This window comes from Choloepus didactylus, chromosome 8 (assembly GCF_015220235.1).
Source record: "Choloepus didactylus isolate mChoDid1 chromosome 8, mChoDid1.pri, whole genome shotgun sequence".
In the NCBI taxonomy this organism is placed as follows: domain Eukaryota; kingdom Metazoa; phylum Chordata; class Mammalia; order Pilosa; family Megalonychidae; genus Choloepus; species Choloepus didactylus.
In genome coordinates, this window is record NC_051314.1 from 86,263,405 (window position 1) to 86,288,849 (window position 25,445).

General features: G+C 39.3%; 1 long non-coding RNA gene across 1 annotated transcript; it reads right to left on the reverse strand.

Moving 5' to 3' along the window:
* Positions 1-2,074: 2,074 nt before the first annotated feature.
* LOC119543107 lies at positions 2,075-24,370 on the reverse strand. The gene is made up of 5 exons (XR_005218525.1): positions 23,532-24,370; positions 21,076-21,151; positions 14,446-14,604; positions 12,723-12,950; positions 2,075-2,092 (listed from the first exon to the last, which is right to left on the reverse strand). It is a non-coding gene; the product is annotated as an uncharacterized LOC119543107 (long non-coding RNA).
* Positions 24,371-25,445: the final 1,075 nt, after the last annotated feature.

Genomic DNA, 25,445 nt, shown 5'->3' on the forward strand with positions numbered 1-25,445 from the left:
AAAATCCTTAGTTGGCAGGTTTTTTTCTTTCACACTTTGAATATGTCATTCACCTGCCTTCTAGTCTCCACTGTTTCAGATGAGAAACCTCCATTGTTTTAGATGAGAAATTAGCCATAATGATATTGATGCTCCCGTTCCTGGTATTTTTTCTCTTGATGCTTTCAACAGTTTGTAAGATGTGTGTAGGTGTGAATCTCTTCGTGTTTATCCTAATTGGTTTGTAGATTATTATTTTCCTCATATTGGCAAGTTTTGGGCCACTATTTCTTCAAATATTTTTCCTGCCTCTTTCTCTCCTCTCCCATTTACATATTTTGGTTTGCTTGATGTTGTCCCACAAGTCTCTGAGGCTTTGTTCATTTTCCTCTAGTATTTATTCTCTGTTTTCAGTGGATAAATTCTATTGACCTCTCTTCAAATTCATGGATTCTTCTGTCATCTTGAATCTGCTGTTGAATCCCTCTAGTGAATTTTTTCATTTAGATTATTTTACTTTTCAACTCCAGGAATTACATTTGTTGTTGTTTTCTTTTAATAATTTGTCTCCCTATTATTTGTTTATTGATTCATTGTTGTCCTACCTTCCTCTGATTCTTTAAGCATGATTTCTATATGTTCTTTGAACATATTTATAATAGCTCCTTTGGCGTCTTTGTCTGCTAAATCCAACTTCTGTAGACATCAGACAAGGTTTCTATTTTATTTTTCCTCAGAATAGGCCATACTTTCCTCTTTGCATATTTTGTTGAAAACTGGAAATTGGAAATAATATATTGTAGCAACTTTGGATTCTGATTTCCTTTTTTAGGCTTTTATTGGTTTGTGCATATGTTTCTTTATTTAGTAACTTGCCTGGGTTAAATCTGTTATATCTATGAAATCTGTTCCTCTGTGGTGTGTGAACTGCTGATATCTCTGCTCAGTTTCTTTTTTCTTGTTTTTACTTTTAAGTCTGGCTTCCAAGGGGTCACCTTGTTTCTGACGACCTAATGGTCAGTCAATGATTAAACAGAGTTTGCACTCAAATACCTCAAGTTGCTAAGGCTTCTGTCCTCTGATAATGGATCTGTGTGTGGGCTGGAGAGCATATTCAAACTTCTGGCCATTTTCAAGTCTGTCTGACCTTTTACTTTTACTTTCTTTTGGGTCTTTTCACATCTCTTCTGTGCAAGCATGCAGACTCAGAGTCAGCCAGGAGTACGTGGCTGACTTAGTCCCTCTCTGGTCTCTGCTGTGCGCCTGTACACACTCAGCCAGGAATACACTTGCCCCAATCACAACTGCAGCCTCAAGTTAGTAAAACTGTTGGCTCTTTCTTGCTCCAAATCAAGTGAGCTCCCTTTGACGGTGCCAGTAACGTCCCTGGTCCTCACATCATCCCCAACCCTGCAAAATCTCCATGCTATCTGAGCTACAGGGAAGACGGGGAATGGGAATGCCCTCAGGCGAGGATGCCACAGATTCCTACTGTTATCACCCAAAGTTCAGTAGTTATTTTAAGTATGAACACTTCTCAGACTATTATATGACTTTAGTTGATTTCCAGAGTGCTGGAAATGTTTGCTTTTGTCAATTTTCTCCAGCTTTGGAGTTGCTTTTTGGGAGAGAGGATTTGCCTGCCTCCTTACTCCGTCATAGCTCCTTAAATATTTGATGAATAAAACTCATGAAATCTGTCTTTTGCCTCTATTACTCTACTGAAACTGTTCTCTCAGAAATTATCAGTTACCTCCAGGGATGAATCAGCCACCTTTTTTCAGTTCTTTCCCTCCTTGATGTTGGAGAGGATCAAAAAGACTCTGAGTAAGACAGACCTAGGTTGGATTCCGGCTCTACCACTTAGTAATCATGTACTTGGCAAATGTACCTATCTCCTCCAAGTCCCAGTTTTTTCCTTCAGTAAAATGGCTAAAATAATACCTCTGGGGTTATTTTGAGGAGGGTGGGCCTGAGTATGCATCTGGGTGGGCGCGTCAGGGTTCTTTCCAACACAGTATTTGACAACAAACCTGAGCTCCTGTCCAGGCTGTGGATCTGGGGCTCCTCTTGACTTATTATATCACCCTTACACAAAATGGAGATTTAACTGCTGGGAATGCAAGGACAAGATAATGAAAATCCTTTGAGATTGTATCTACTAAGCACAACCATAAGATGTTATTATACCTTATTTTCACGTTCTTTGGAAACTTCTTAAAATCCCTCTCTCTGGGAAATTTTGGTCAAAGTAGGATTTCTAAAAATAGGGGAGCTACTAAAATTTACTCCCCCAACTTCCTTTTTCCCTGGATGTTATAACCATCATAATGTTGACATCTTCTGAAAAAACCAGGATTACAGATATAAATCCTTCTTAATTGCAAACTCTCACATTTTAGGTGTTTACTCTAAGAACTGAAGGCCAAGGTCCCCAAAAAACAGAAGCTGAACATCAATTCTGTGGTTAACGATGGAGGCAAAGGAACATGACCAAGCAGAATGCTTGGAATTTGAAATAAAAATAGTGTGGTGAGGCAATCACCATTTAAGGCCTTGCTGAAAATTCAGTTCTTCCTGAAGGGAATGTATGTTTATAAACAGAATAGAAAAACAATTGCTCCTTCCACATTCTCTTAAATTTCTTCCTCATTGCTCTACCTCTAATTAGCCATGCACTATTTATCATTCACTATTGTTACTTAATTTTTCATGTGTTGACCAGACTGCAAGCTCTTTGAAGGCAGTCATGGTACCTCCTCTATGTATCCTCCATACTTAGCAATGTTCCTTGCTATCACTGGCAGTCAACAATTATGCTTATTTTCAATCCTTTAATCAGAAACCTTCAATGACTCACTACTGTCCCTAAAAGTGGTCCCCAAACTTTTTGATTACACGTGCTTATCAGTAAACACTTTGCACATCCTTCCATTTCCTCCCTACTTTCCTCCTTACCCATCTCTACATCTATATGTACGCATGTGTGTATAATTTATTTTTAAGTTATTTAAATGCTATTGCATTTCTATTATATATATACATTATAAACATCTATCAAAATAGAAATTTTAAGCAGATGTCATAAAAAATATAAATAGAACTCATAGTATTTTAATTCTTCACCTCTTGCGTACTCCAGTCTGGAGATCACTGGTCTGTAGAATAATATCCAGATTTTTTAAAACCATGGTCATTAAACTGAGGTCTGGGTACCCTGAGGGTACATGGCATGGGTAATATTAAGCGGCTCAATTTCCAGATCCTTAACTACCAAATGTCCTCTTTCCTAAAAATGATCTGCCTGAGAACAGTCTGCATTCAACTGATTTCTCTTTTCCTGCTTCTCCTTCCCAGTTGGTCTTAGCCTTCTCAAAAGAAAGGCATCCCTTAGCCATCTTGAACTGTACTATGTGCTTTGCCCCTAAACCAAGGGATGATTTAAGAATGCATTACTCCTGAAAAACACTGACAGGGCAGTGCCTTATTTTATCCACTTGACAAATTCATGTCCAGGCTCTATGCCTTGGACCACAGGCTATCTTAGAAGTGAGATGGTGGAAGGACTTGTAGTAGTATAGTTTGTTTATTTAAAATTTAAAGTAGAGGCGGGGCAAGATGGCAGACTGGTGAGATGTAAGTTTTAGTTACTCCTCCAGGAAAGTAGGTAAAAAGCCAGGAACTGCGTGGACTGGACACCACAGAGCAATCTGTCTTTGGGCATACTTCATACAACACTCATGAAAACGTGGAACTGCTGAGATCAGCGAAATCTGTAAGTTTTTGCGGCCAGGGGACCCGCGCCCCTCCCTGCCAGGCTCAGTCCCGGGGGAGGAGGGGCTGTCAGCTCCGGGAAGGAGAAGGGAGAACTGCAGTGGCTGCTCTTATCGGAAACTCATTCTACTGATTCAAACTCCAACCATAGATAGACTGAGACCAGACACCAGAGACTCTGAAAGCAGCCAGCCCAGCAGAGAGGAGACAGGCATAGAAAAAAAACAACACGAAAAACTCCAAAATAAAAGCAGAGGATTTTTGGAGTTCTGGTGAACACAGAAAGGGGAAGGGCGGAGCTCAGGCCTTGAGGCGCATATGCAAATCCCGAAGAAAAGCTGATCTCTCTTGCCCTGTGGACCTTTCCTTAATGGCCCTGGTTGCTTTGTCTATTAGCATTTCAATAACCCATTAGATCTCTGAGGAGGGCCGTTTTTTTTTTTTTCTTTTTTTTTTTTTTTAAATCCTTTTTTCTTTTTCTAAAACACTTACTCTAAGAAGCCCAATACAGAAAGCTTCAAAGAATTGCAATTTGGGCACATCAAGTCAAGAGCAGAACTAAGAGAGCTCTGAGACAAAAGGCAATAATCCAGTGGCTGAGAAAATTCACTAAACAACACAACTTCCCAAGAAAAGGGGGGTGTCCGCTCACAGCCACCATCCTGGTGGACAGGAAACACTCCTGCCCATCGCCAGCCCCATAGCCCAGAGCTGCCCCAGACAACCCAGTGTGACGGAAGTGCTTCAAATAACAGGCACACACCACAAAACTGGGCGTGGACATTAGCCTTCCCTGCAACCTCAGCTGAATGTCCCAGAGCTGGGAAGGTGGAGCAGTGTGAATTAACAAAGCCCCATTCAGCCATCATTTCAGCAGACTGGAAGCCTCCCTATACAGCCCAGCAGCCCAGAACTGCCCTGGGGGGACGGCACTCACCTGTGACATAGCACAGTCATCCCTCAACAGAGGACCCGGGATGCACGGCCTGGAAGAGGGGCCCACTTGCAAGTCTCAGGAGCCATACGCCAATACCAAAGACTTGTGGGTCAGTGGCAGAGACAAACTGTGGCAGGACTGAACTGAAGGATTAGACTATTGCAGCAGCTTTAAAACTCTAGGATCATCAGGGAGATTTGATTGTTAGGGCCACCCCCCCTCCCCGACTGCCCAGAAACACGCCCCACATACAGGGCAGGCAACACCAACTACACACGCAGGCTTGGTACACCAATTGGGCCCCACAAGACTCACTCCCCCACTCACCAAAAAGGCTAAGCAGGGGAGAACTGGCTTGTGGAGAACAGGTGGCTCGTGGACGCCACCTGCTGGTTAGTTAGAGAAAGTGTACTCCACGAAGCTGTAGATCTGATAAATTAGAGATAAGGACTTCAATAGGTCTACAAACCCTAAAAGAACCCTATCAAGTTCAGCAAATGCCACGAGGCCAAAAACAACAGAAAATTATAAAGCATATGAAAAAACCAGACGATATGGATAACCCAAGCCCAAGCACCCAAATCAAAAGACCAGAAGAGACACAGCACCTAGAGCAGCTACTCAAAGAACTAAAGATGAACAATGAGACCATAGTACGGGATATGAAGGAAATCAAGAAGACCCTAGAAGAGCATAAAGAAGACATTGCAAGACTAAATAAAAAAATGGATGATCTTATGGAAATTAAAGAAACTGTTGACCAAATTAAAAAGATTCTGGACACTCATAGTACAAGACTAGAGGAAGTTGAACAACGAATCAGTGACCTGGAAGATGACAGAATGGAAAATGAAAGCATAAAAGAAAGAATGGGGAAAAAAATTGAAAAACTCGAAATGGACCTCAGGGATATGATAGATAATATGAAACGTCCGAATATAAGACTCATTGGTGTCCCAGAAGGGGAAGAAAAGGGTAAAGGTCTAGGAAGAGTATTCAAAGAAATTGTTGGGGAAAACTTCCCAAATCTTCTAAACAACATAAATACACAAATCATAAATGCTCAGCGAACTCCAAATAGAATAAATCCAAAAAAACCCACTCCGAGACATATACTGATCTCACTGTCAAACACAGAAGAGAAGGAGCAAGTTCTGAAAGCAGCAAGAGAAAAGCAATTCACCACATACAAAGGAAACAGCATAAGACTAAGTAGTGACTACTCAGCAGCCACCATGGAGGCAAGAAGGCAGTGGCACGATATATTTAAAATTCTGAGTGAGAGGAATTTCCAGCCAAGAATACTTTATCCAGCAAAGCTCTCCTTCAAATTTGAGGGAGAGCTTAAATTTTTCACAGACAAAGAAATGCTGAGAGAATTTGCTAACAAGAGACCTGCCCTACTGGAGATACTAAAGGGAGCCCTACAGACAGAGAAACAAAGAAAGGACAGAGAGACTTGGAGAAAGGTTCAGTACTAAAGAGATTCGGTATGGGTACAATAAAGGATATTAATAGAGAGAGGGAAAAATATGGCAAACATAAACCAAAGGATAAGATGGCCGATTCAAGAAATGCCTTCACGGTTTTAACATTGAATGTAAATGGATTAAACTCCCCAATTAAAAGATACAGATTCGCAGAATGGATCAAAAAAAATGAACCATCAATATGTTGCATACAAGAGACTCATCTTAGACACAGGGACACAAAGAAACTGAAAGTGAAAGGATGGAAAAAATATTTCATGCAAGCTACAGCCAAAGAAAGCAGGTGTAGCAATATTAATCTCAGATAAAATAGACTTCAATGCAGGGATGTTTTGAGAGACAAAGAAGGCCACTACATACCAATAAAGGGGCAATTCAACAAGAAGAAATAACAATCGTAAATGTCTATGCACCCAATCAAGGTGCCACAAAATACATGAGAGAAACACTGGCAAAACTAAAGGAAGCAAATGATGCTTCCACAATAATTGTGGGAGACTTCAACACATCACTCTCTCCTATAGATAGATCAACCAGACAGAAGACCAATAAGGAAATTGAAAACCTAAACAATCTGATAAATGAATTAGATTTAACAGACATCTACAGGACATTACATCCCAAATCACCAGGATACACATACTTTTCTAGTGCTCACGGAACTTTCTCCAGAATAGATCATATGCTGGGACATAAAACAAGCCTCAATAAATTTAAAAAGATTGAAATTATTCAAAGCACATTCTCTGACCACGATGGAATACAATTAGAAGTCAATAACCATCAGAGACTTAGAAAATTCACAAATACCTGGAGGTTAAACAACACACTCCTAAACAATCAGTGGGTTAAAGAAGAAATAGCAAGAGAAATTGCTAAATATATAGAGACGAATGAAAATGAGAACACAACATACCAAAACCTATGGGATGCAGCAAAAGCAGTGCTAAGGGGGAAATTTATAGCACTAAACGCATATATTAAAAAGGAAGAAAGAGCCAAAATCAAAGAACTAATGGATCAACTGAAGAGCTAGAAAATGAACAGCAAACCAATCCTAAACCAAGTAGAAGAAAAGAAATAACAAGGATTAAGCAGAAATAAATGACATAGAGAACAAAAAAACAATAGAGAGGATAAATATCACCAAAAGTTGGTTCTTTGAGAAGATCAACAAGATTGACAAGCCCCTAGCTAGACTGACAAAATCAAAAAGAGAGAAGACCCATATAAACAAAATAATGAATGAAAAAGGTGACGTAACTGCAGATCCTGAAGAAATTAAAAAAATTATAAGAGGATATTATGAACAACTGTATGGCAACAAACTGGATAATGTAGAAGAAATGGACAATTTCCTGGAAACATATGAACAACCTAGACTGACCAGAGAAGAAATAGAAGACCTCAACCAACCCATCACAAGCAAAGAGATCCAATCAGTCATCAAAATCTTCCCACAAATAAATGCCCAGGGCCAGATGGCTTCACAGGGGAATTCTACCAAACTTTCCAGAAAGAACTGACACCAATCTTACTCAAACTCTTTCAAACATTGAAAAAAATGGAACACTACCTAACTCATTTTATGAAGCTAACATCAATCTAATACCAAAACCAGGCAAAGATGCTACAAACAAGGAAAACTACTGGCCAATCTCCCTAATGAATATAGATGCAAAATCCTCAACAAATACTTGCAAATCGAATCCAAGACACATTAAAAAATCATACACCATGACCAAGTGGGGTTCATTCCAGGCATGCAAGGATGGTTCAACATAAGAAAAACAATCAATGTATTACAACACATTAAAAACTCGAAAGGGAAAAATCAATTGATCATCTCAATAGATGCTGAAAAAGCATTTGACAAAATCCAACATCCCTTTTTGATAAAAACACTTCAAAAGGTAGGAATTGAAGGAAACTTCCTCAACATGATAAAGAGCATATATGAAAACCCACAGCCAGCATAGTACTCAATGGTGAGAGACTGAAAGCCTTCCCTCTAAGATCAGGAACAAGACAAGGATGCCCGCTGTCACCACTGTTATTCAACATTGTGCTGGAAGTGCTAGCCAGGGCAATCCGGCAAGACAAAGAAATAAAAGGCATCCAAATTGGAAAAGAAGAAGTAAAACTGTCATTGTTTGCAGATGATATGATCTTATATCTAGAAAACCCTGAGAAATCAACGATACACCTACTAGAGCTAATAAACAAATTTAGCAAAGTAGCGGGATACAAGATTAATGCACGTAAGTCAGTAATGTTTCTATATGCTAGAAATGAACAAACTGAAGTGACACTCAAGAAAAAGATACCATTTTCAATAGCAACTAAAAAAATCAAGTACCTAGGAATCAACTTAACCAAAGATGTAAAAGACCTATACAAAGAAAACTACATAACTCTACTAAAAGAAATAGAAGGGGACCTTAAAAGATGGAAAAATATTCCATGTTCATGGATAGGAAGGCTAAATGTCATTAAGATGTCAATTCTACCCAAACTCTTCTACAGATTCAATGCAATCCCAATTAAAATTCCAACAACCTACTTTGCAGACTTGGAAAAGCTAGTTATCAAATTTATTTGGAAAGGGAAGATGCCTCGAATTGCTAAAGACACTCTAAAAAAGAAAAACGAAGTGGGAGGACTTACACTCCCTGACTTTGAAGCTTATTATAAAGCCACAGTTGCCAAAACAGCATGGTACTGGCACAAAGATAGACATATAGATCAATGGAATCGAATTGAGAATTCAGAAATAGACCCTCAGATCTATGGCCGACTGATCTTTGATAAGGCCCCCAAAGTCACCGAACTGAGCCATAATGGTCTTTTCAACAAATGGGGCTGGGAGAGTTGGATATCCATATCCAAAAGAATGAAAGAGGACCCCTACCTCACCCCCTACACAAAAATTAACTCAAAATGGACCAAAGATCTCAATATAAAAGAAAGTACCCATAAAACTCCTAGAAGATAATGTAGGAAAACATCTTCAAGACCTTGTATTAGGAGGCCACTTCCTAGACTTACACCCAAGCACAAGCAACAAAAGAGAAAATAGATAAATGGGAACTCCTCAAGCTTAGAAGTTTTCTGCACCTCAAAGGAATTTCTCAAAAAGGTAAAGAGGCAGCCAACTCAATGGGAAAAATTTTTGGAAACCATGTATCTGACAAAAGACTGATATCTTGCATATACAAAGAAATCCTACAACTCAATGACAATAGTACAGACAGCCCAATTATAAAATTGGCAAAAGATATGAAAAGACAGTTCTCTGAAGAGGACATACAAATGGCCAAGAAACACATGAAAAAATGTTCAGCTTCACTAGCTATTAGAGAGATGCAAATTAAGACCACAATGAGATACCATCTAACACCAGTTAGAATGGCTGCCATTAAACAAACAGGAAACTACAAATGCTGGAGGGGATGTGGAGAAATTGGAACTCTTATTCATTGTTGGTGGGACTGTATAATGGTTCAGCCACTCTGGAAGTCAGTCTGGCAGTTCCTTAGAAAACTAGATATAGAGCTACCATTCGATCCAGCGATTGCACTTCTCGGTATATACCCGGAAGATCGGAAAGCAGTGACATGAACAGATATCTGCACGCCAATGTTCATAGCAGCATTATTCACAATTGCCAAGAGATGGAAACAACCCAAATGTCCTTCAACAGATGAGTGGGAAAAATAAAATGTGGTATATACACACGATGGAATACTACGCGGCAGTAAGAAGGAACGATCTGGTGAAACATATGACAACATGGATGAACCTTGAAGACATAATGCTGAGCGAAATAAGCCAGGCACAAAAAGAGAAATATTATATGCTACCACTAATGTGAACTTTGAAAAATGTAAAACAAATGGTTTATAATGTAGAATGTAGGGGAACTAGCAGTAGAGAGCAATTAAGGAAGGGGGAACAATAATCCAAGAAGAACAGATAAGCTATTTAACGTTCTGGGGATGCCCAGAAATGACTATGGTCTGTTAATTTCCGATGGATGTAGTAGGAACAAGTTCACTGAAATGTTGCTATATTATGTAACTTTCTTGGGGCAAAGTAGGAACATGTTGGAAGTTAAGCAGTTATCTTAGGTTAGTTGTCTTTTTCTTACTCCCTTGTTATGGTCTCTTTGAAATGTTCTTTTATTGTATGTTTGTTTTCTTTTTAACTTTTTTTTTTCATACAGTTGATTTAAAAAAGAAGGGAAAGTTAAAAAAAAAAAAGAAAGAAAAAAGACAAACAAGGAAAAAAAAAAAAAAAGATGTAGTGCCCCCTTGAGGAGCCTGTGGAGAATGCAGGGGTATTCGCCTACCCCACCTCCATGGTTGCTAATATGACCACAGACATAGGGGACTGGTGGTTTGATGGGTTGAGCCCTCTACCATAAGTTTTACCCTTGGGAAGACGGTTGCTGCAAAGGAGAGGCTAGGCCTCCCTATATTTGTGCCTAAGAGTCTCCTCCTGAATGCCTCTTTGTTGCTCAGATGTGGCCCTCTCTCTCTGGCTAAGCCAACTTGAAAGGTGAAATCACTGCCCTCCCCGCTACGTGGGACCAGACACCCAGGGGAATGAATCTCCCTGGCAACGTGGAATATGACTCCCGGAGAGGAATGTAGACCCAGCATCGTGGGATGGAGAACATCTTCTTGACCAAAAGGGGGATAGGAAAGGAAATGAAATAAGCTTCAGTGGCAGAGAGATTCCAAAACGAGCTGAGAGATCACTCTGGTGGGCACTCTTACGCACACTTTAGACAACCTTTTTTAGGTTCTAAAGAATTGGGGTAGCTGGTGGTGGATACCTGAAACTATTAAACTACAACCCAGAACCCATGAATCTCGAAGACAGTTGTATAAAAATGTAGCTTATGAGGGGTGACAATGGGATTGGGAAAGCCATAAGGACCAAACTCCACTTTGTCTAGTTTATGGATGGATGTGTAGAAAAGCAGGGGAAGGAAACAAACAGACAAAGGTACACAGTGTTCTTTTTTACTTCAATTGCTCTTTTTCACTCTAATTATTATTCTTGTTATTTTTGTGTGTGTGCTAATGAAGGTGTCAGGGATTGATTTAGGTGATGAATGTACAACTATGTAATGGTACTGTAAACAATCGAAAGTACAATTTGTTTTGTATGACTGCGTGGTATGTGAATATATCTCAATAAAATGATGATTAAAAAAATAAATAAATAAATAAAAATAAAAAAAAATAAAAAAAATAAAAAAAAATTTAAAGTAAACTTTTTCTGACATAAAATAAGTATATTTTGCTGATTGATTTAGTCATGGGGACTAGTTTTGTCAATTAAGTGCTTTTTTCTACAAATGGAATGAGCTAGATCTGAGGCTCCAAGTTTTTGATGAAAATATATGTGAAGCAGTTATCCAATATACATCAGAAACGTCACCATTTGCAACTATTTAAACTTTTGATGACCACTGCCTTAAACTAACACGATATTCATAATTATACCAGATTCTTTCCCATCTCATCTCCTTCAATATTCTTCATGCTTCAGCCAAATGGCACTCATGCTCCTTGGCATTCTTTCAGGCCTATACCTGTGTATTCATGCCAGTTCCTCCACTGGAAACAACCTTCTCTCTCATCTCTCTGTTGAAGTCCCATCTAACATCAACTTTGTCTGAGGCACTAATTAGGAAATGGGGATGCAAAATGAACAAAATAGCCTTGGCCCCATTTTCATAGAACATAAGAGTCTAGTATTGGAGACAGGCAGATCAACAGTGACAATATGATATTCTAAGAGTTATAATGGAGAACCATGAGGTGCTATACCAGAGAAAGTGGCCAGAAAGCTAAGACCCAATGATGAACAAGAGTTAGCCAGACATTCTTGAAAGAAGGGAAAGAGGAGCAAGGAGCTACGCTGAGAGAACAAAAGTGAACTGAATTGACATTGTTAAGGCAATTCCTCTGTGAAGTCAGGATTTCAACCATGAGAGGCACACTTACCTAATTCTAGAGTCCAGATAGAAATTTCTACCAAGAGTTATCTGTTTTGCGTTTTTGAGGGAATGGTCACATACTCTCAAAAGCCCAATTATAGAACAGACTGAAAGTCAAGGGAGAGGTCACCTCTAGAAAAATTTTCCCTTGCTTTCTGCCAAATGCAAAATATTTGAACCCCAAGCTCAACTGCTGTGGGGTAAGTGGCCTTTTTATATTAGGTTCACCAGAAATAGTTCTCAATGAATGCTCTTGGGATGTCTGTGAGGAAAGTGATAGGTGGTTTGTGTTTGCAGCTCTCTTCTAAGGGTGGAGGCAGCCTCTATGCAAACAAGTTAATGAAATAAGGAGAACCACAGAAAAGAAAACACTCAGTTTGAAGGGACTGTCTTGTGCCACATGAGAGGAAGAGACAGTGGGGACCCAAGGTATCTGGCTCCCACTGTTCCACCTGTTTCAGTTTCCTGGGCTGCTCAAGCAAATATGGTGAAATGGGTAAGGTTAAACAATGGGAATTTATTTGCTTACCGTTTTGAAGCTAAAAGAAAGTACAAATCAAGGCATCATCAAGGTGATGCTTTCTTCCCAAAGACTGTGGTACTCTGGGGCTGGCTGCCGGCAATCCTTGGTCTTGGCTTGCCACATAGTAAGGTACATGGCAGCATCTCCTGGTCTCTCCTTTCTCTTCCAGGTTCTTTGATGTTCAGCTTCTGGCTGCTTCTTCTGTGGCTTTTTTCTCCATGTCTGATCTTCATTCTGCTTATAAAGGACTCCAGTAATAGACCCATCCTCATTGGGGTGGGCCACACCTTAACTGAAGTAATCTCAACAAAATGTCCTACTTACAACGGATTCACACCCACAGGAATGGATTAGATTTAAGAACAAATTTTTTCTGGGGTACATATAGCTTCAAACCACCACAACCTGTATTCCCAACACTGTCCTAAGCCAGAAGCCCTGAAAGCATCTTCACAGAGAGCTGCTTGACTCCCCACTTAATGCTACCACTCACAGTGATGATTTGTTTTAAAGCTATTAATTTCCATGAAAGACTCTTCTCTACAAACACACTAGTAGTGGGGTATGATAGATATGGCATTAGCTATAAAATATTTCCTCTACTGTGACAATTTGGTACCCAATAACTCTTTGTTCACTCAAAATAGAAAATATACCATCTTCCAGTTCTCTGATACAATCACCCATGCATCATCACATGGGTTTTTTTATTGTATTTCTCATCCTGTTATCTTAGTACTAGAATGTCTTCTTCAAGTACCTATATAGAGGGTCAGTATTTTCTCTATAATACTATTCACTATGATAGACTCAGGTAGGCTTCATCAATGAGGACTTAGTTACTGAAGATGTCCTTATAAAACACTGATTGCATACGGAGGTCAAATGACAAGGACCCTAAGGAGACATAATTAGAGAGGCTCCAGCAGGCTATTCTGTTGGTAAAGCAGCTTCATCTCTTTCAGGAAAACCATCACAAGCTCATTCCAAAATATATATACTTATTTTTGCTAGAAAGTAATTATCAAGCTCTGGAGGATCAGAACTACAATAACATTTTTCCATTACAAATGCTTCTATCAATGATATCATATTTTTTCCAGATGGGTGGGCCAACTGTAATTCTGATCTAAAATTCTGCTTTCTTCAGCTCTCCAACTCTTTTTTTTCTGATTATGGGCTTTAACAAAGTTTTCAACAATGGTGAATGCAGGTTTATGTTGTGGTATGTACAAAAATGTGTTTACAAATGGGTTTAGACTTTTTTGTGGAAGGGCCTGAAGTATCCTAAATAGAAAAATATTCAAGTGAATCAGAGCTGACTTAAGAGTTTGGAAAATGGTAGCAAGGTTTAGCAATCTGATGTCAAATCACTTCCAAGCCCATATTTTAACACCTCTCCAATCCCAGATTCATTTTATTTCTGTCACACCCTTCACCTCTGAAATTATATTCAGCAAAATCAGCCCCATTGAGATAATTCCTTGTATGCAATGATGGAAAATACAGTTTTAGCTTTTAGCCCCGTGCCTGGGAAATGTGCAGTATTATAAAATGAATTACCCTTCTTTTATCCTGATATCATAGGTTTTCCTAAGACAGTCCCTTCCTACCCATAAAATAAATGTCGGTTCATTTAGGTCCCCAGGCTCCTAAAAACGGAGTCTATTTTCTTGTAGAGGCCCAGTTTATCCCCCTTTTCGATTGGCAGACTGCATGTAAGCGCTACCTTGGTGCCAGAGCTCTTCACAGGCGAAAAGGCCGGATCTTTACCCGCAACTCTGACCACTCCATCCTAGACGGGGCTTTGCTGTGTTACGGAGCGTCCAGCAGATGGCGCCGCAGCTGAATTTTCGCGAGCCGTTCTCTCCGCCTGTAGAAGAAGAGTCTGGAATAAACAGGAAGGAGTTTTTTGTTTTGTTTCGTTTTGTTTTTTGAGTATTTTAATTTTCGACATACACTGCCTTTTTGTCGTGTGAGAAGCTTTTTTTAATTGAAGTGCATTTGAGATGTTTGAAAAATAATTGATTACACAGTCCCAAATATAGTTTTTTTGTTTTCAGGATTTTCACTCTCTCAAAGGACCCAAAAAGCAATATTTCAAATAGTATAAACCATCACGAAAGCAGATAGCACAGGATTAAGGAAGACTGCGACAAAAGAGACCAGCAAGGAGCGGCGGGTGATCCTGAAACAAGGTGGGAGCCGCGCGGCGGAAGCGACCCCCGCAAAGGCGGGGCGGCGGCGGCAAGCACCGCCCCCCCCCCCAGACAGCGCCGCCTGCTGGTGAGAAAGGAGAAAGAGCTCGGCTCTTGCCGCACGCTACGGCGTTGCTTCCAGGGAGAGCGGACACCGAACTGACCTTCCAAACAGCTCCTCACACTCAGGACGCTGCATTTTATGTCCCCTAACCAAGGAAACTGGGAGTAATGGACCCAGTCAGAGCAACCTCTTCTGTCAAGAAGAGAAACCTAGAGGCACGTTATGGTTTTGGTATGCAACGTTTCAAAGTGCTCGACAGTTTTTAATGCCTCCTAAAAAGGTGAATATGATTTTTAGGGTATAATTTTTTTAAGCAATCTCAAAGGAGAGTGAAAAAGATCCTGTTAGGGGCTCTTTTTCATTTATTCTCTTACTTTAATGGTATTTACATAAAAGGATCTGATTATTCAACAACGAAAAGTTAGGTTAGCGGCAAATTGTAAAAACGGACACGGCGCTGAATTTCAAGGTGGTTGCCTGTATCTTTTCCCACTATGGCCCTGCATTTTTATTCCAGTGTTGTTGCAGTGCCATTTCCAGAGTCTCCTCCTCCTCTCCCCACTTTCTTTTCTGCTTCACTCATTTGACAGGGGCCTCTGCAATCATCTGCTTAGAACACGTCATCTTCATCCACTGGGAGAGAATTGTGGTACCACATTTCTCCCCCTATAGCTGAAGCCCACAGAAAGATTACGGACTGCGCTTCTGCTCTTGAGCCAGGGCGGTTACCGGGAATTCTAACCCACAAGATGATGCCAAAGTGCTGCTTCCCCCTTTTAATGTTGCCCTTCATTAAGCAGATGCTTTCTCCTACAGTCCTATTCTTCACGTTGCCCAAACAAAGCAGTAATAACCTTCTCATCCCTTCCACTAGTACAGTTCATTGCTTTAAGGGCAAGAATAGTACATCTCCTTCTAGTAAGGGGGTGAAGATACAGAGATAGACAATTTTATTTGGTGTTGAAGTCATGCTGTTTATCCAGGTCCCTGTTCTCTGACATGAAGATTTACTTCTCCCATCAGAGCATAATGCAAGCAAAATTATAGGCTCTGGTTCAAAATGGGCCCTCTTTTTTGAACAATAATTAGAAACCAACTGGAACAGAAGGCTTCTGGGGGAGGAAGCTGGAGAAGGGGACTTGGGCCCCCAAGTCCTCTAGTGACCACTTACACTGCAGCCCTCACAGTCTGGATCCAATCAGATGAGCACCCAAAAGCTCAGTGTTTGGAGGACAAAAGGAGCATGGATATATAGTAATTTAGTGAATCAGGGACCGGATTCAGGATGAGACCTGACAATTTTTTATCTGCAGAGAAACAGAAATAAAGAAGGGGAATGGCTCCCTAAGAATTGCTGCGTTATAAAAATGTCCTTCAGAGAGAGGATACATAACAGGGCAGCTGATAACATTAATACATCTCCCCGCCTCCCCCAGACTGCGGCACCAAACGTTACTAAACTAAGGCAGGGACACAGCTCTGGAGCCTCCCCTGCGGCAGTCTTCGGACGGAGCCGGATCAGACAAAGCAAAGCCGCTTTTCCAAGGGGGGCGGGGCGCTCGCTTTCTCTTTGTTCTTCCTTGGAAAATGGGCTCTCTCTCAAGTCTCACACCAGCTGCTTTCACCTCTTGCAGGAGGTTAAAATAAATTAACTGCCAATTTTTATTTGGACATTATATTTTTTGGCGCCCTGAACTTTGGCTGTGAAATGCAGGACAGACTCTTTTTAGAACTTTAAAGTGAATGCTGTTGGTTTTTATTCTGGGTTTCATGACAAAAATTTCAGAAAAATGCCCCTTTTTATCCAATAAAAATAAAAAAAAAGATCTCCTTCAGAAGGGGATGGTCAGATAGGGTGTTTTGAATCGTTCTCACCTGTCACCACAAACCTTAACTAAGCATCTTTTCTTGAAAGAGGGGCAGCTTAGTAAATTTCTTTGTCTGCTAAGAAATCTCTTCAGGAATAAGAATAACATACTTCATATTTTAAGTCTTTTTTTCTCTTAAGAATGATTTAACATAGATCTTTTAAAAAAAATTCAGAATTTCCTGTCCCTGATTTGTTAAGCATGGAATTAAGTGTGGAATTAAGACAAAGGGTCCTTGGCTCCTGTATTAGAAATAGGCCTGCCACTCCCAAAGCACTCAAGGTATCTCCTGCCCAATTCCCAAACCAATATTCACACATGGCTTCTGCTCTAGACAGCTGAGGTGGCCTTTTATGTGCAACTGGAATTTCAGTTTGGGCCAGTTGGAATGGCTTCACCCACAGAATAGAAATGGGCTCAGTAGGTCAGAGAAAACTAACTGGGCTGAAAAGGACTAAATTGACATTTTGGAAATACTATAGGTTTATTTCCTGGGAATTCAACAAAAAATAAGGTAGTTTCAGTCCCTTCACACAGCACTCTCAGGCTCTTTAAGACAGTTTCTACTCTTTTCGGATTTCATCTCCTTGCAAAAATATCAGCTCATATTGTGTCCAGAACAACTCAGCCAGCTGGTTGCTGTCTCATTCTTTCCTGCACTCTCAGGAGGAAGTGTGAGGAGCAACTCTCCAGCCAGGAAACCAGACCCCTATTAACACTTAGTGGGGAGATGATCTAATGGCTCAAGTTCTGTATCTGAGTCCTGAGCAAGCTTCTAAAATAATTCTGAAGCTAGATCAGGAACAAATAAGCAGGTGTTAAAGGTCTATATATACCTTTGTAATTAACAGAAAAATGTGATAAAAAAGCCACTGGGTGCATATATTCGTAACACTACCCTGTATTTATGTTATCTGTTATTCAGAGAGTGTATATTACAGAATACTTTTCATCTGACAGGCTCAAAGTTCTTTTCAGTGTTAACCTCATACATTAAGAACTTCAATTTCTAAGTTTTATTTTAAAATAACATGCATTGCTAGAGACCTAGCAACAGATATCAAATAGTGAAGGGGGAACAATAACCTAACAAGAATTGATAAGTTATTGCAGGTAAATTGAACGTTCTGGGAATGTTCAGGAATGACTAAGGTTTGTTAATTTCTGATGGGTGGGGTAGGAACAAGTTCACAAAAATGTAGTTATCTTAGGTTATCTGTTTTTCTTATTCCTTTGCTGGGTCACAGTCTGTATATTTTCTTGGGGTAGAGTAGGAACATCCTGGAAGTAATGCAGTTATTTTAGGTTATTTGTTTTTTCTTATTTCTTTGTTTTTGTTTTGTTTGAAATTTTTTTTATTGTCTGTTTTTTTTAAATTGATAAAATTAATTTTAAAAATGAAAAAAATAACATGCATTGCTTATTTGATTTATAAAAATATACAAATTGGCTCATAATCCCAACATGAACATGATTAGAAAATTAAAATGGTACAAAAAGGTTCAATGTGAAAAGTGAAAGGTTATTTCTTCCCATATCCTCAAATCCCTATCCCTAAATACAACTATTAGCAGTTTCTTGATTCCTTCAGGAACAACTACATGTGTATACTATCACATATAAATACACACACACACACACATGAATAACTGTATTTTATTATACCAAAGGATCACATTGTATGCTTTCTTTTACCAAATTTAAAATATAGAAAGCATACAGAAAAATACATAAAACATAAAGGTTCAGTTTAAGCAATTATGGTAAAACAAACACCCATTTAATTACTACCCAGGTCAACAGATAGGACATTGCCAACAGAGTCAGCTTCATGGGCATACAATCAGCTCACAGGGCCCAAAGGACTTCAATGACAAGAACTGTAAGCCTCTGAGGGCAAGAGACCTGTCTGGCCTTCCTTTATACTTCACAGTACCCATGTAGAATTGGGCATGCAGTAGATGCTCACAGAATACTTGCTTTTTTTTTCTTTTAAAAAAACTATGGACTAAAGAAACAATTAATGGCTGTGCTCTAACCCTGAGAGTAGGCCTGTCTTTATGTCACTTGTCCTGAGGAAACTGGTTAGTGGTAATTTACAGACAGAAAACAGAAGTCAGGATGTTGCAACTTCTCTGAATAATGTCGACAGAGGCTAACACTTACTTAATGATACCAGAAACTGCACTAAGTGCTTTACATATATAAACAACCCTACAACCTAAGTATTACTATTATTACCACCCTTATTTTACATATGATTAAAACATTGCCCAAGTCACAGAACTAATCAATATCCACATCAGGTCTTAAATCTAGACAGCAGTTTGTTTCCAAAATTCATTAGGCACAATCTCAATTTATTAACCATCCTTCCTTGAGAAATTTCCCTACAACATAATGCCTGAAGTGGGAGGGAGCAAGAGAGAAGGGAGTAAGCACAAACAATAATTTATGAGCCTTAATATGCACAGTTTTGATGCTCTTTCCTGTGCATTATCTTATCTCATTTAATTCTCACGGCACTATGTGAAGTATGTTACTCTTATCTCATATGAATAAGGAATATATCTCTGTAGAAAAGCTGAGTTTAAAAGAAGTAAATACTACAACAATCAGAGGCAGAGGGGAGGCAAATCCACTGATAACACTGGGCCTGCCCTGAGCTGCTCAGCTCAGATCACTGGCTCGCAGGCTTCCTACCTTTTCTTCCTTCCTTTCCTGATGTTATTAACACTCCAATCAGCCAGAAAGCTTGTGCCTGTCTTGCCCTGCCCCGTAAGTACAAATATGGTTAAATATTGACTTGCTGTGGCACTAAGTAATTTCAAAAGCATAGGCAAGGTAGGGAGGAAATGGTAAAAAGTGATGATACGTGGAACACTATGTAATAGTTTAGAAGAATGAATTAGATTTAAACATACTGCTGAGAAAAGATCCCCAAGGCATAGAAAGTTTAAAAAAGAAAAAGCAAGTTGCAGAACAAAAAGTACAGGAAAGCACCATTTATGTTTTAAAAAGGGACACAAAACAGTATGATACACACACACACATGCAAACACAAGTAGAAAATATTCGGTTATATCCTAAAGTAATAACATTGGTTTCTCTGGGGAGGGGTCTGGGTTTGGGGTGAGGTGGGTAGGACTGGTGGACTTTATCTTTTTACAAGATAATTCATTCATATAATATGTACATAAAAGAAAAAAGAAATAATGGACAGAAAAGAAACAAGTGATGCTATTAGAAAATAAAAAGTTAATAACAAGCATGTAAAATGAGGTAAATGGTACAAATACACCAAGTTAAAATCCACGCCCAGGTTCATGTCCATGAGAGACCAATCAATTAGAAGAGAGTCCTCATGCTGACATTGCTATTAGGAATTCAGTGATTGTTAAAATTTAATGTCTTTTCTCTACCAGAAGTACAGTTGTGGGAAGTACCCTAGACTTGGAGCCAGAAGACCTGGATGCAAGGCTTGCCTCTGCATTTACTCTGTAACCTTAGGCTACAGTTTCTCAGGGCCTTTCCTGCATAGCAGAGATAATAGTTTTTACAGGGTGCCTGTGAGGATTAATGAGATAACTGCACAGGAAAGAGCATCAAAACCACGCATATGGAGACTTGTAAATTATTAATTGTGCTTGTACTTACACTCTTCCCTCTCTCCCTCCCACTTCAGATGATTATTTTTTTCTCACACCTTGGGGATGTATGACTATCCCATACTGAGGCAGAGTAAATTAACCAACCTTTATTTGCTGATATCAGATAGGCCTCCATTATTTGAGACTTTAGATTATATAGATGCAGGTTTTTAAGCTTCAATAACCTGTATTCATAAATTTATTTTAACAAATATATTTATTTGATTCAATTTATTAAAACTGTACCCTTTCTTTGTGAAAAGCACTTTTGATCTAAGACTAAAGTATCCAAATCAGAGGCCACTTAAAGTATAAGCCAAAAATATAATTAAAAATTTTTTTTTGCATCTTAAAATGTGTTTGTTTCTGATCCTGATAAAATTTCAGGCTGTTCTGAAATTTTAAGACTCTAATTATAAGCCTTATAATAAAAATGGTTGTGAAAATAAAAAGGAAACACAAATACCACCAATATAATTAAATGCAAAAGAGAAACATGAACAAATTAATGTCGGTTGCATGCACACAACACCATGTCCAAACCACCCGTGATGTACCTGTTTTTGATGACAGCCTCACCTTTGAAACAGAGCCAGATTCTCCTCTGATTTTGTTGGATGTGCATGCATTCAAAAGCACAGGGACCTGAAGATTTCTAGTGAAATAAATAAGAATCCAGTTTTAGATGTTTTGCAGTTGGATTTCAGAAGGATTCATTTGAAGGAGCCAATACCAAGCACACAAAGCATACCTCCCTCCCAAGCTCCTCCACCCATTAAACTGGGCTGTCACTTTAGAGCTGGATGCCCATTGTTCACTTTCTTCTAATTAGATTTGACAGATTGTGCTTTCTGGCTAGGCTGGCCGTTGCCAAGAATGGAGAGAAGAGAGATGAGGCTGACCTTGTCATTATGCTCTTGGGATCAATGTCACCTCCTCCCCCCTCCCCATTCTATCCTTGTCCACTCATAACCTAAATGCATCCCTAGCAGCTCTAAATCTGTCCCTTCCTCTACTCTAGCCTCTTTCTTACATGCCCCATAGCAGTCTTAGCACAACTGGCTTTTCTTTGAATAATGTGAGATTCAAAGCCTTAGTAGGCTGAGGGAGCGGGATAGAGGTGCTCTAATATTTTTCATAATACTTTGACCCTCGTTTTTTTCTGGATGACTGGAGGAAACAAATGACCTGCTTTTCTAAAGGGAAAAATGCTGCAGTCTGCCCCACAGTGAGGAAATATTGATTGCTTAATGAAACTTACCTGGGAAGGATTCAGCCTATGGCTCTACCTCCACATGTCTAAAGCAAATCACTCTCTCTGCTGCCCTTGGTTTCCGTATCTATGAAATGCCATCAATAATCCCTGAGCCTTTACCATATCTAAAGCATGTTATTACTGGTATTATGTAAGAATTAGATAATAGATAGAATTGGAAATGATCTTAGACACCACCTAGTCCAGCATCTTCATTTGGAAAATTAAAAAACACAGGCCAAAAGAGGGAAGTAGCATGCACATGTCACCAAATTAATCAGCTTTGAACACCTGACCCTGAACAATAGCCTGTAATCTGCTTCCCTGTCACTAACCTGTCTTTTCTCAGTTTATCCTATGCTTGATAATAAACCATACTGGTCAGGAAAGCAACTTTGTTTCTCTAAGGAAGGAATTCTTCTTATCCAAAGAGATATATATAATTTTTTTTTCCAGAAATGCTTCCATTTCCTGAGAACCCAATGGTCTTATAATAGAACCTGAGTCACCAAAAGCCACACACTCTCAAAGGGGCACTGGGTGAGAATGAACAGGCTGGAGGTCTGTGGCCCTGTCTCAAAGAGGAATGGCTCCATCCCTGACCTAGTTATGGCTGAACACATGGTCTCAAGAGCGTAAGCAGGAGTGGCTGTTAAGAAATTGTTTTTGGAACAAACTTAAGTGTTTCTCAGGTTGTATTTTAAACCCATTCATTTATCATTCACTCACCTATTCACAAGCATCTATTAAAAGCTAATTATTTGCTAAGCCTCTACAGGCTGGTAAGACTACTACACTGAGTAGGAGCCAGCCTCAAGGGGCCTCAGAAGGAGCCAGCAGTGTAAACACTTATATGCAGTGGAGCACTGCGGGGGCCATGATGGCAGGAGGAAATGGTCAATTTTCTTTGAGTGGGTTTCAAAGAATCAGGAAAACATCACAGAGGAGGTGATACTTGAGCTGAGCATGGGGAGAGGGGTATTTCCCAGGGGTTAAGGGATGTGAGTACATGGCATTCCAGATAGAGTGGTTTGCATAAGCCCAGTGTTTTGGGGAAAGCAAGAAGTTTTTGCCCTGCCTAGTATGAGGAAGCATAGAGATCAGTGAAGAGGTTATATGACAAGGGAAGGAGTTTGGATTTTATCCTGGTAGCTCATGGAAACCATTGAAGAGTTTCAAGAAGGGAAGGAACATGATCTAAACTATATTTTAGATAGATGGCTCTGATGGCAGCATGGAAGATGGAGTGGGGGAAGGGGGGGAAGGAGCAAGATGCAAGCAAATGACTATAGGAGACAGATGAAAAAATTCAGGTGAGATAAAAAAACTGATCAGTCTCTTCAGCAAGTCAATGAGAAGATAAAAGGGACTTCAAACAACAGAGGTATAACTATATGCAATGTGTGGACTTTATTTGGATCCTGATTCAAACGGTCCAACTGTATTTAGTTGATTTTTTGTAGTGAAATATTGAGACTTCTTTATTTCCTTCTGTGAATATTTCTCAGATATTTTCTTTATAGAAATATCTACAACCATTTAATTTGATTTAATGTCAACTTAACTTTAGCAGTATACACAAACTATGTATACCTCTCCATCCCCCCACCTTTACGTTGTTCTTGTCAGAAATTACATCTTTTTACATTGTGTGTCCAAAACCATAGATTAATCATTACTTTTTATGCATTTGTGTTACAAATCCTGTAAAAAAGAGAAAAACGGAGTTAGGAACCAAAGATACAATAGTATTGGCATTTATAATTAGCCAAGTAGTTACCTTTCCCAGATTCCTTTATTTCTTTATGTAGCTTCAAACTATTGCATACTGTCCTTTCCTTTCCATCTAAAGAACTCCCTTTAGCATTGCTTATGGGGCAGATCTAGTGGTGACTAACTGCCTCAGCTTTTGTTATCTGGGAAAGTCAATCTCTCCCTCATTTTTGAAAAACAGTTTTGTCAGATACTGAATTCTTGGTTGACAATTCTGTGCCTTCAGCACTTTGAATATGTTGTCCCACTGTCTTCTTATCTCCATCATTTCTGATGAGAAACTGGCATTTAATCTATTGAGTCTCCCTTGTATATGATGCATTGCTTCTCCCTTATAGCTTTCATGATTCTATCTTTGGCATTCAGCAGTCTGATTATAATGTGTCATGGTGTGGGTCTATTTGGGTTTACCCTGTTTGGAGTTTGTTGAAATTCTTGGATGTGTATATTCATGCCTTTGGTTAAATTTTGGAAGTTTCAGACATTATTTCTTCAAATATTCTTTCTGTCTCTTTCTTTCTTTTCCTTTTGGGACTCTCATATGCTTGATGATGTCTCATAAATCTTTTGGGCTCTGTTCACTTTTCCTCACCCTTTTTCCTTTCTGCTCCTCAGAGTGAATAATTTCAATGTCATATCTTCAAGTTTACTGATTCTTCCTTCTGACAGCTCCAGTCTGCTACTGAACCACTCTAGGGAATTTTTTATTTCCGTTATTGTGGTCTTTAACTCCAGTATTTCTGTTTGATTCTTGTTTATTATTTCCATCACTTGACTGAAATTCTCATTTTGTTCATATATCATTTAATCATTTGTCCATGTTTTCCTTTATCTCTTTGAGGATATTTAAGATCATTAAAAAAAAAAAAAAAAAAAAATCCTTGTCTGGTATGTCCGGAGCCTGGTTTTCTTCATTGATGGTTTCTGATATTTAATCTTGCTCTTTTGGATGGGCCATCATTTCATCTTTCTTGTATGCCTTGAAATCTTTTGTTATTGCACATTTTAATATTTTAATGTGTTAACTCTGGAATTTAGTCCCTTAGGTGTCTGTTCCTTAAGTTTGTATGCAATTAGTGATATGAAAAGATTTCCTTAAATGCCAGAAGCTAACAAAAACCAACCAACCAACAAAAACACTTTTCATAGTCTTTGCAGATAAGCTTTGTGTTGGCTTCAGAGCTTAGCCTTCCTAACAATGAACCTATAGAACAGCCTGAGGTGTGCTCTCTAGTATTTTCTGAGCATGCATCTTGTCCTAGGCATGCACTCATGGTCTTATGAATGCCCTCATTTACACGGATCTGAATGCCTGGTCTTCTTCCTTTGACACAGTCTTTCCTCCCGGTCCCAGGCCCTCTACTGTATGTCTTAAAACTGGTAATCCTTTGCCCCAGGCCACTACTGTTATTGATTTTTACTCAGATTTAGCTGCCTGCAAGCTGCTTCTATATGTGGGGCAAGTCCTGAAATGGTGAGCCACAGAGGAGTGTCCTGGTTCAGTCCTTCAGGCTGTCACCAGATAGACTGCTACAGGCATACATGCAACCCAGTATATGCATAGTGGTTACTCTGCTACCTCTGGAAGGATTAGTTATCCACATGGAAAGCACTGGCTGGGGAGAGGTTAGGGAAGAGCTCGCAATGGCGCCACAAGGTTTTTATACCATTTTTAAGTTGCCTTTTTCTTGATTCAGCACTTGCCCCATTACTACACCACTTTAATTATTTTCTGGAGCTCTGAGAAAGTTGTTTTTTCCAGTTTGTGCTAGTTGTTTAAAGATTCTGTGTAGGAACAGAACTCTGGAGTGTGTCAGTCTGCCATTTTGGTCATATCACCTCCAGATCAACTGTAAAGAAAAAATTGGGAGGAAAAACAGAGTATTAGATGATATTAAGGAATTGTTAATTTTGTTAGATG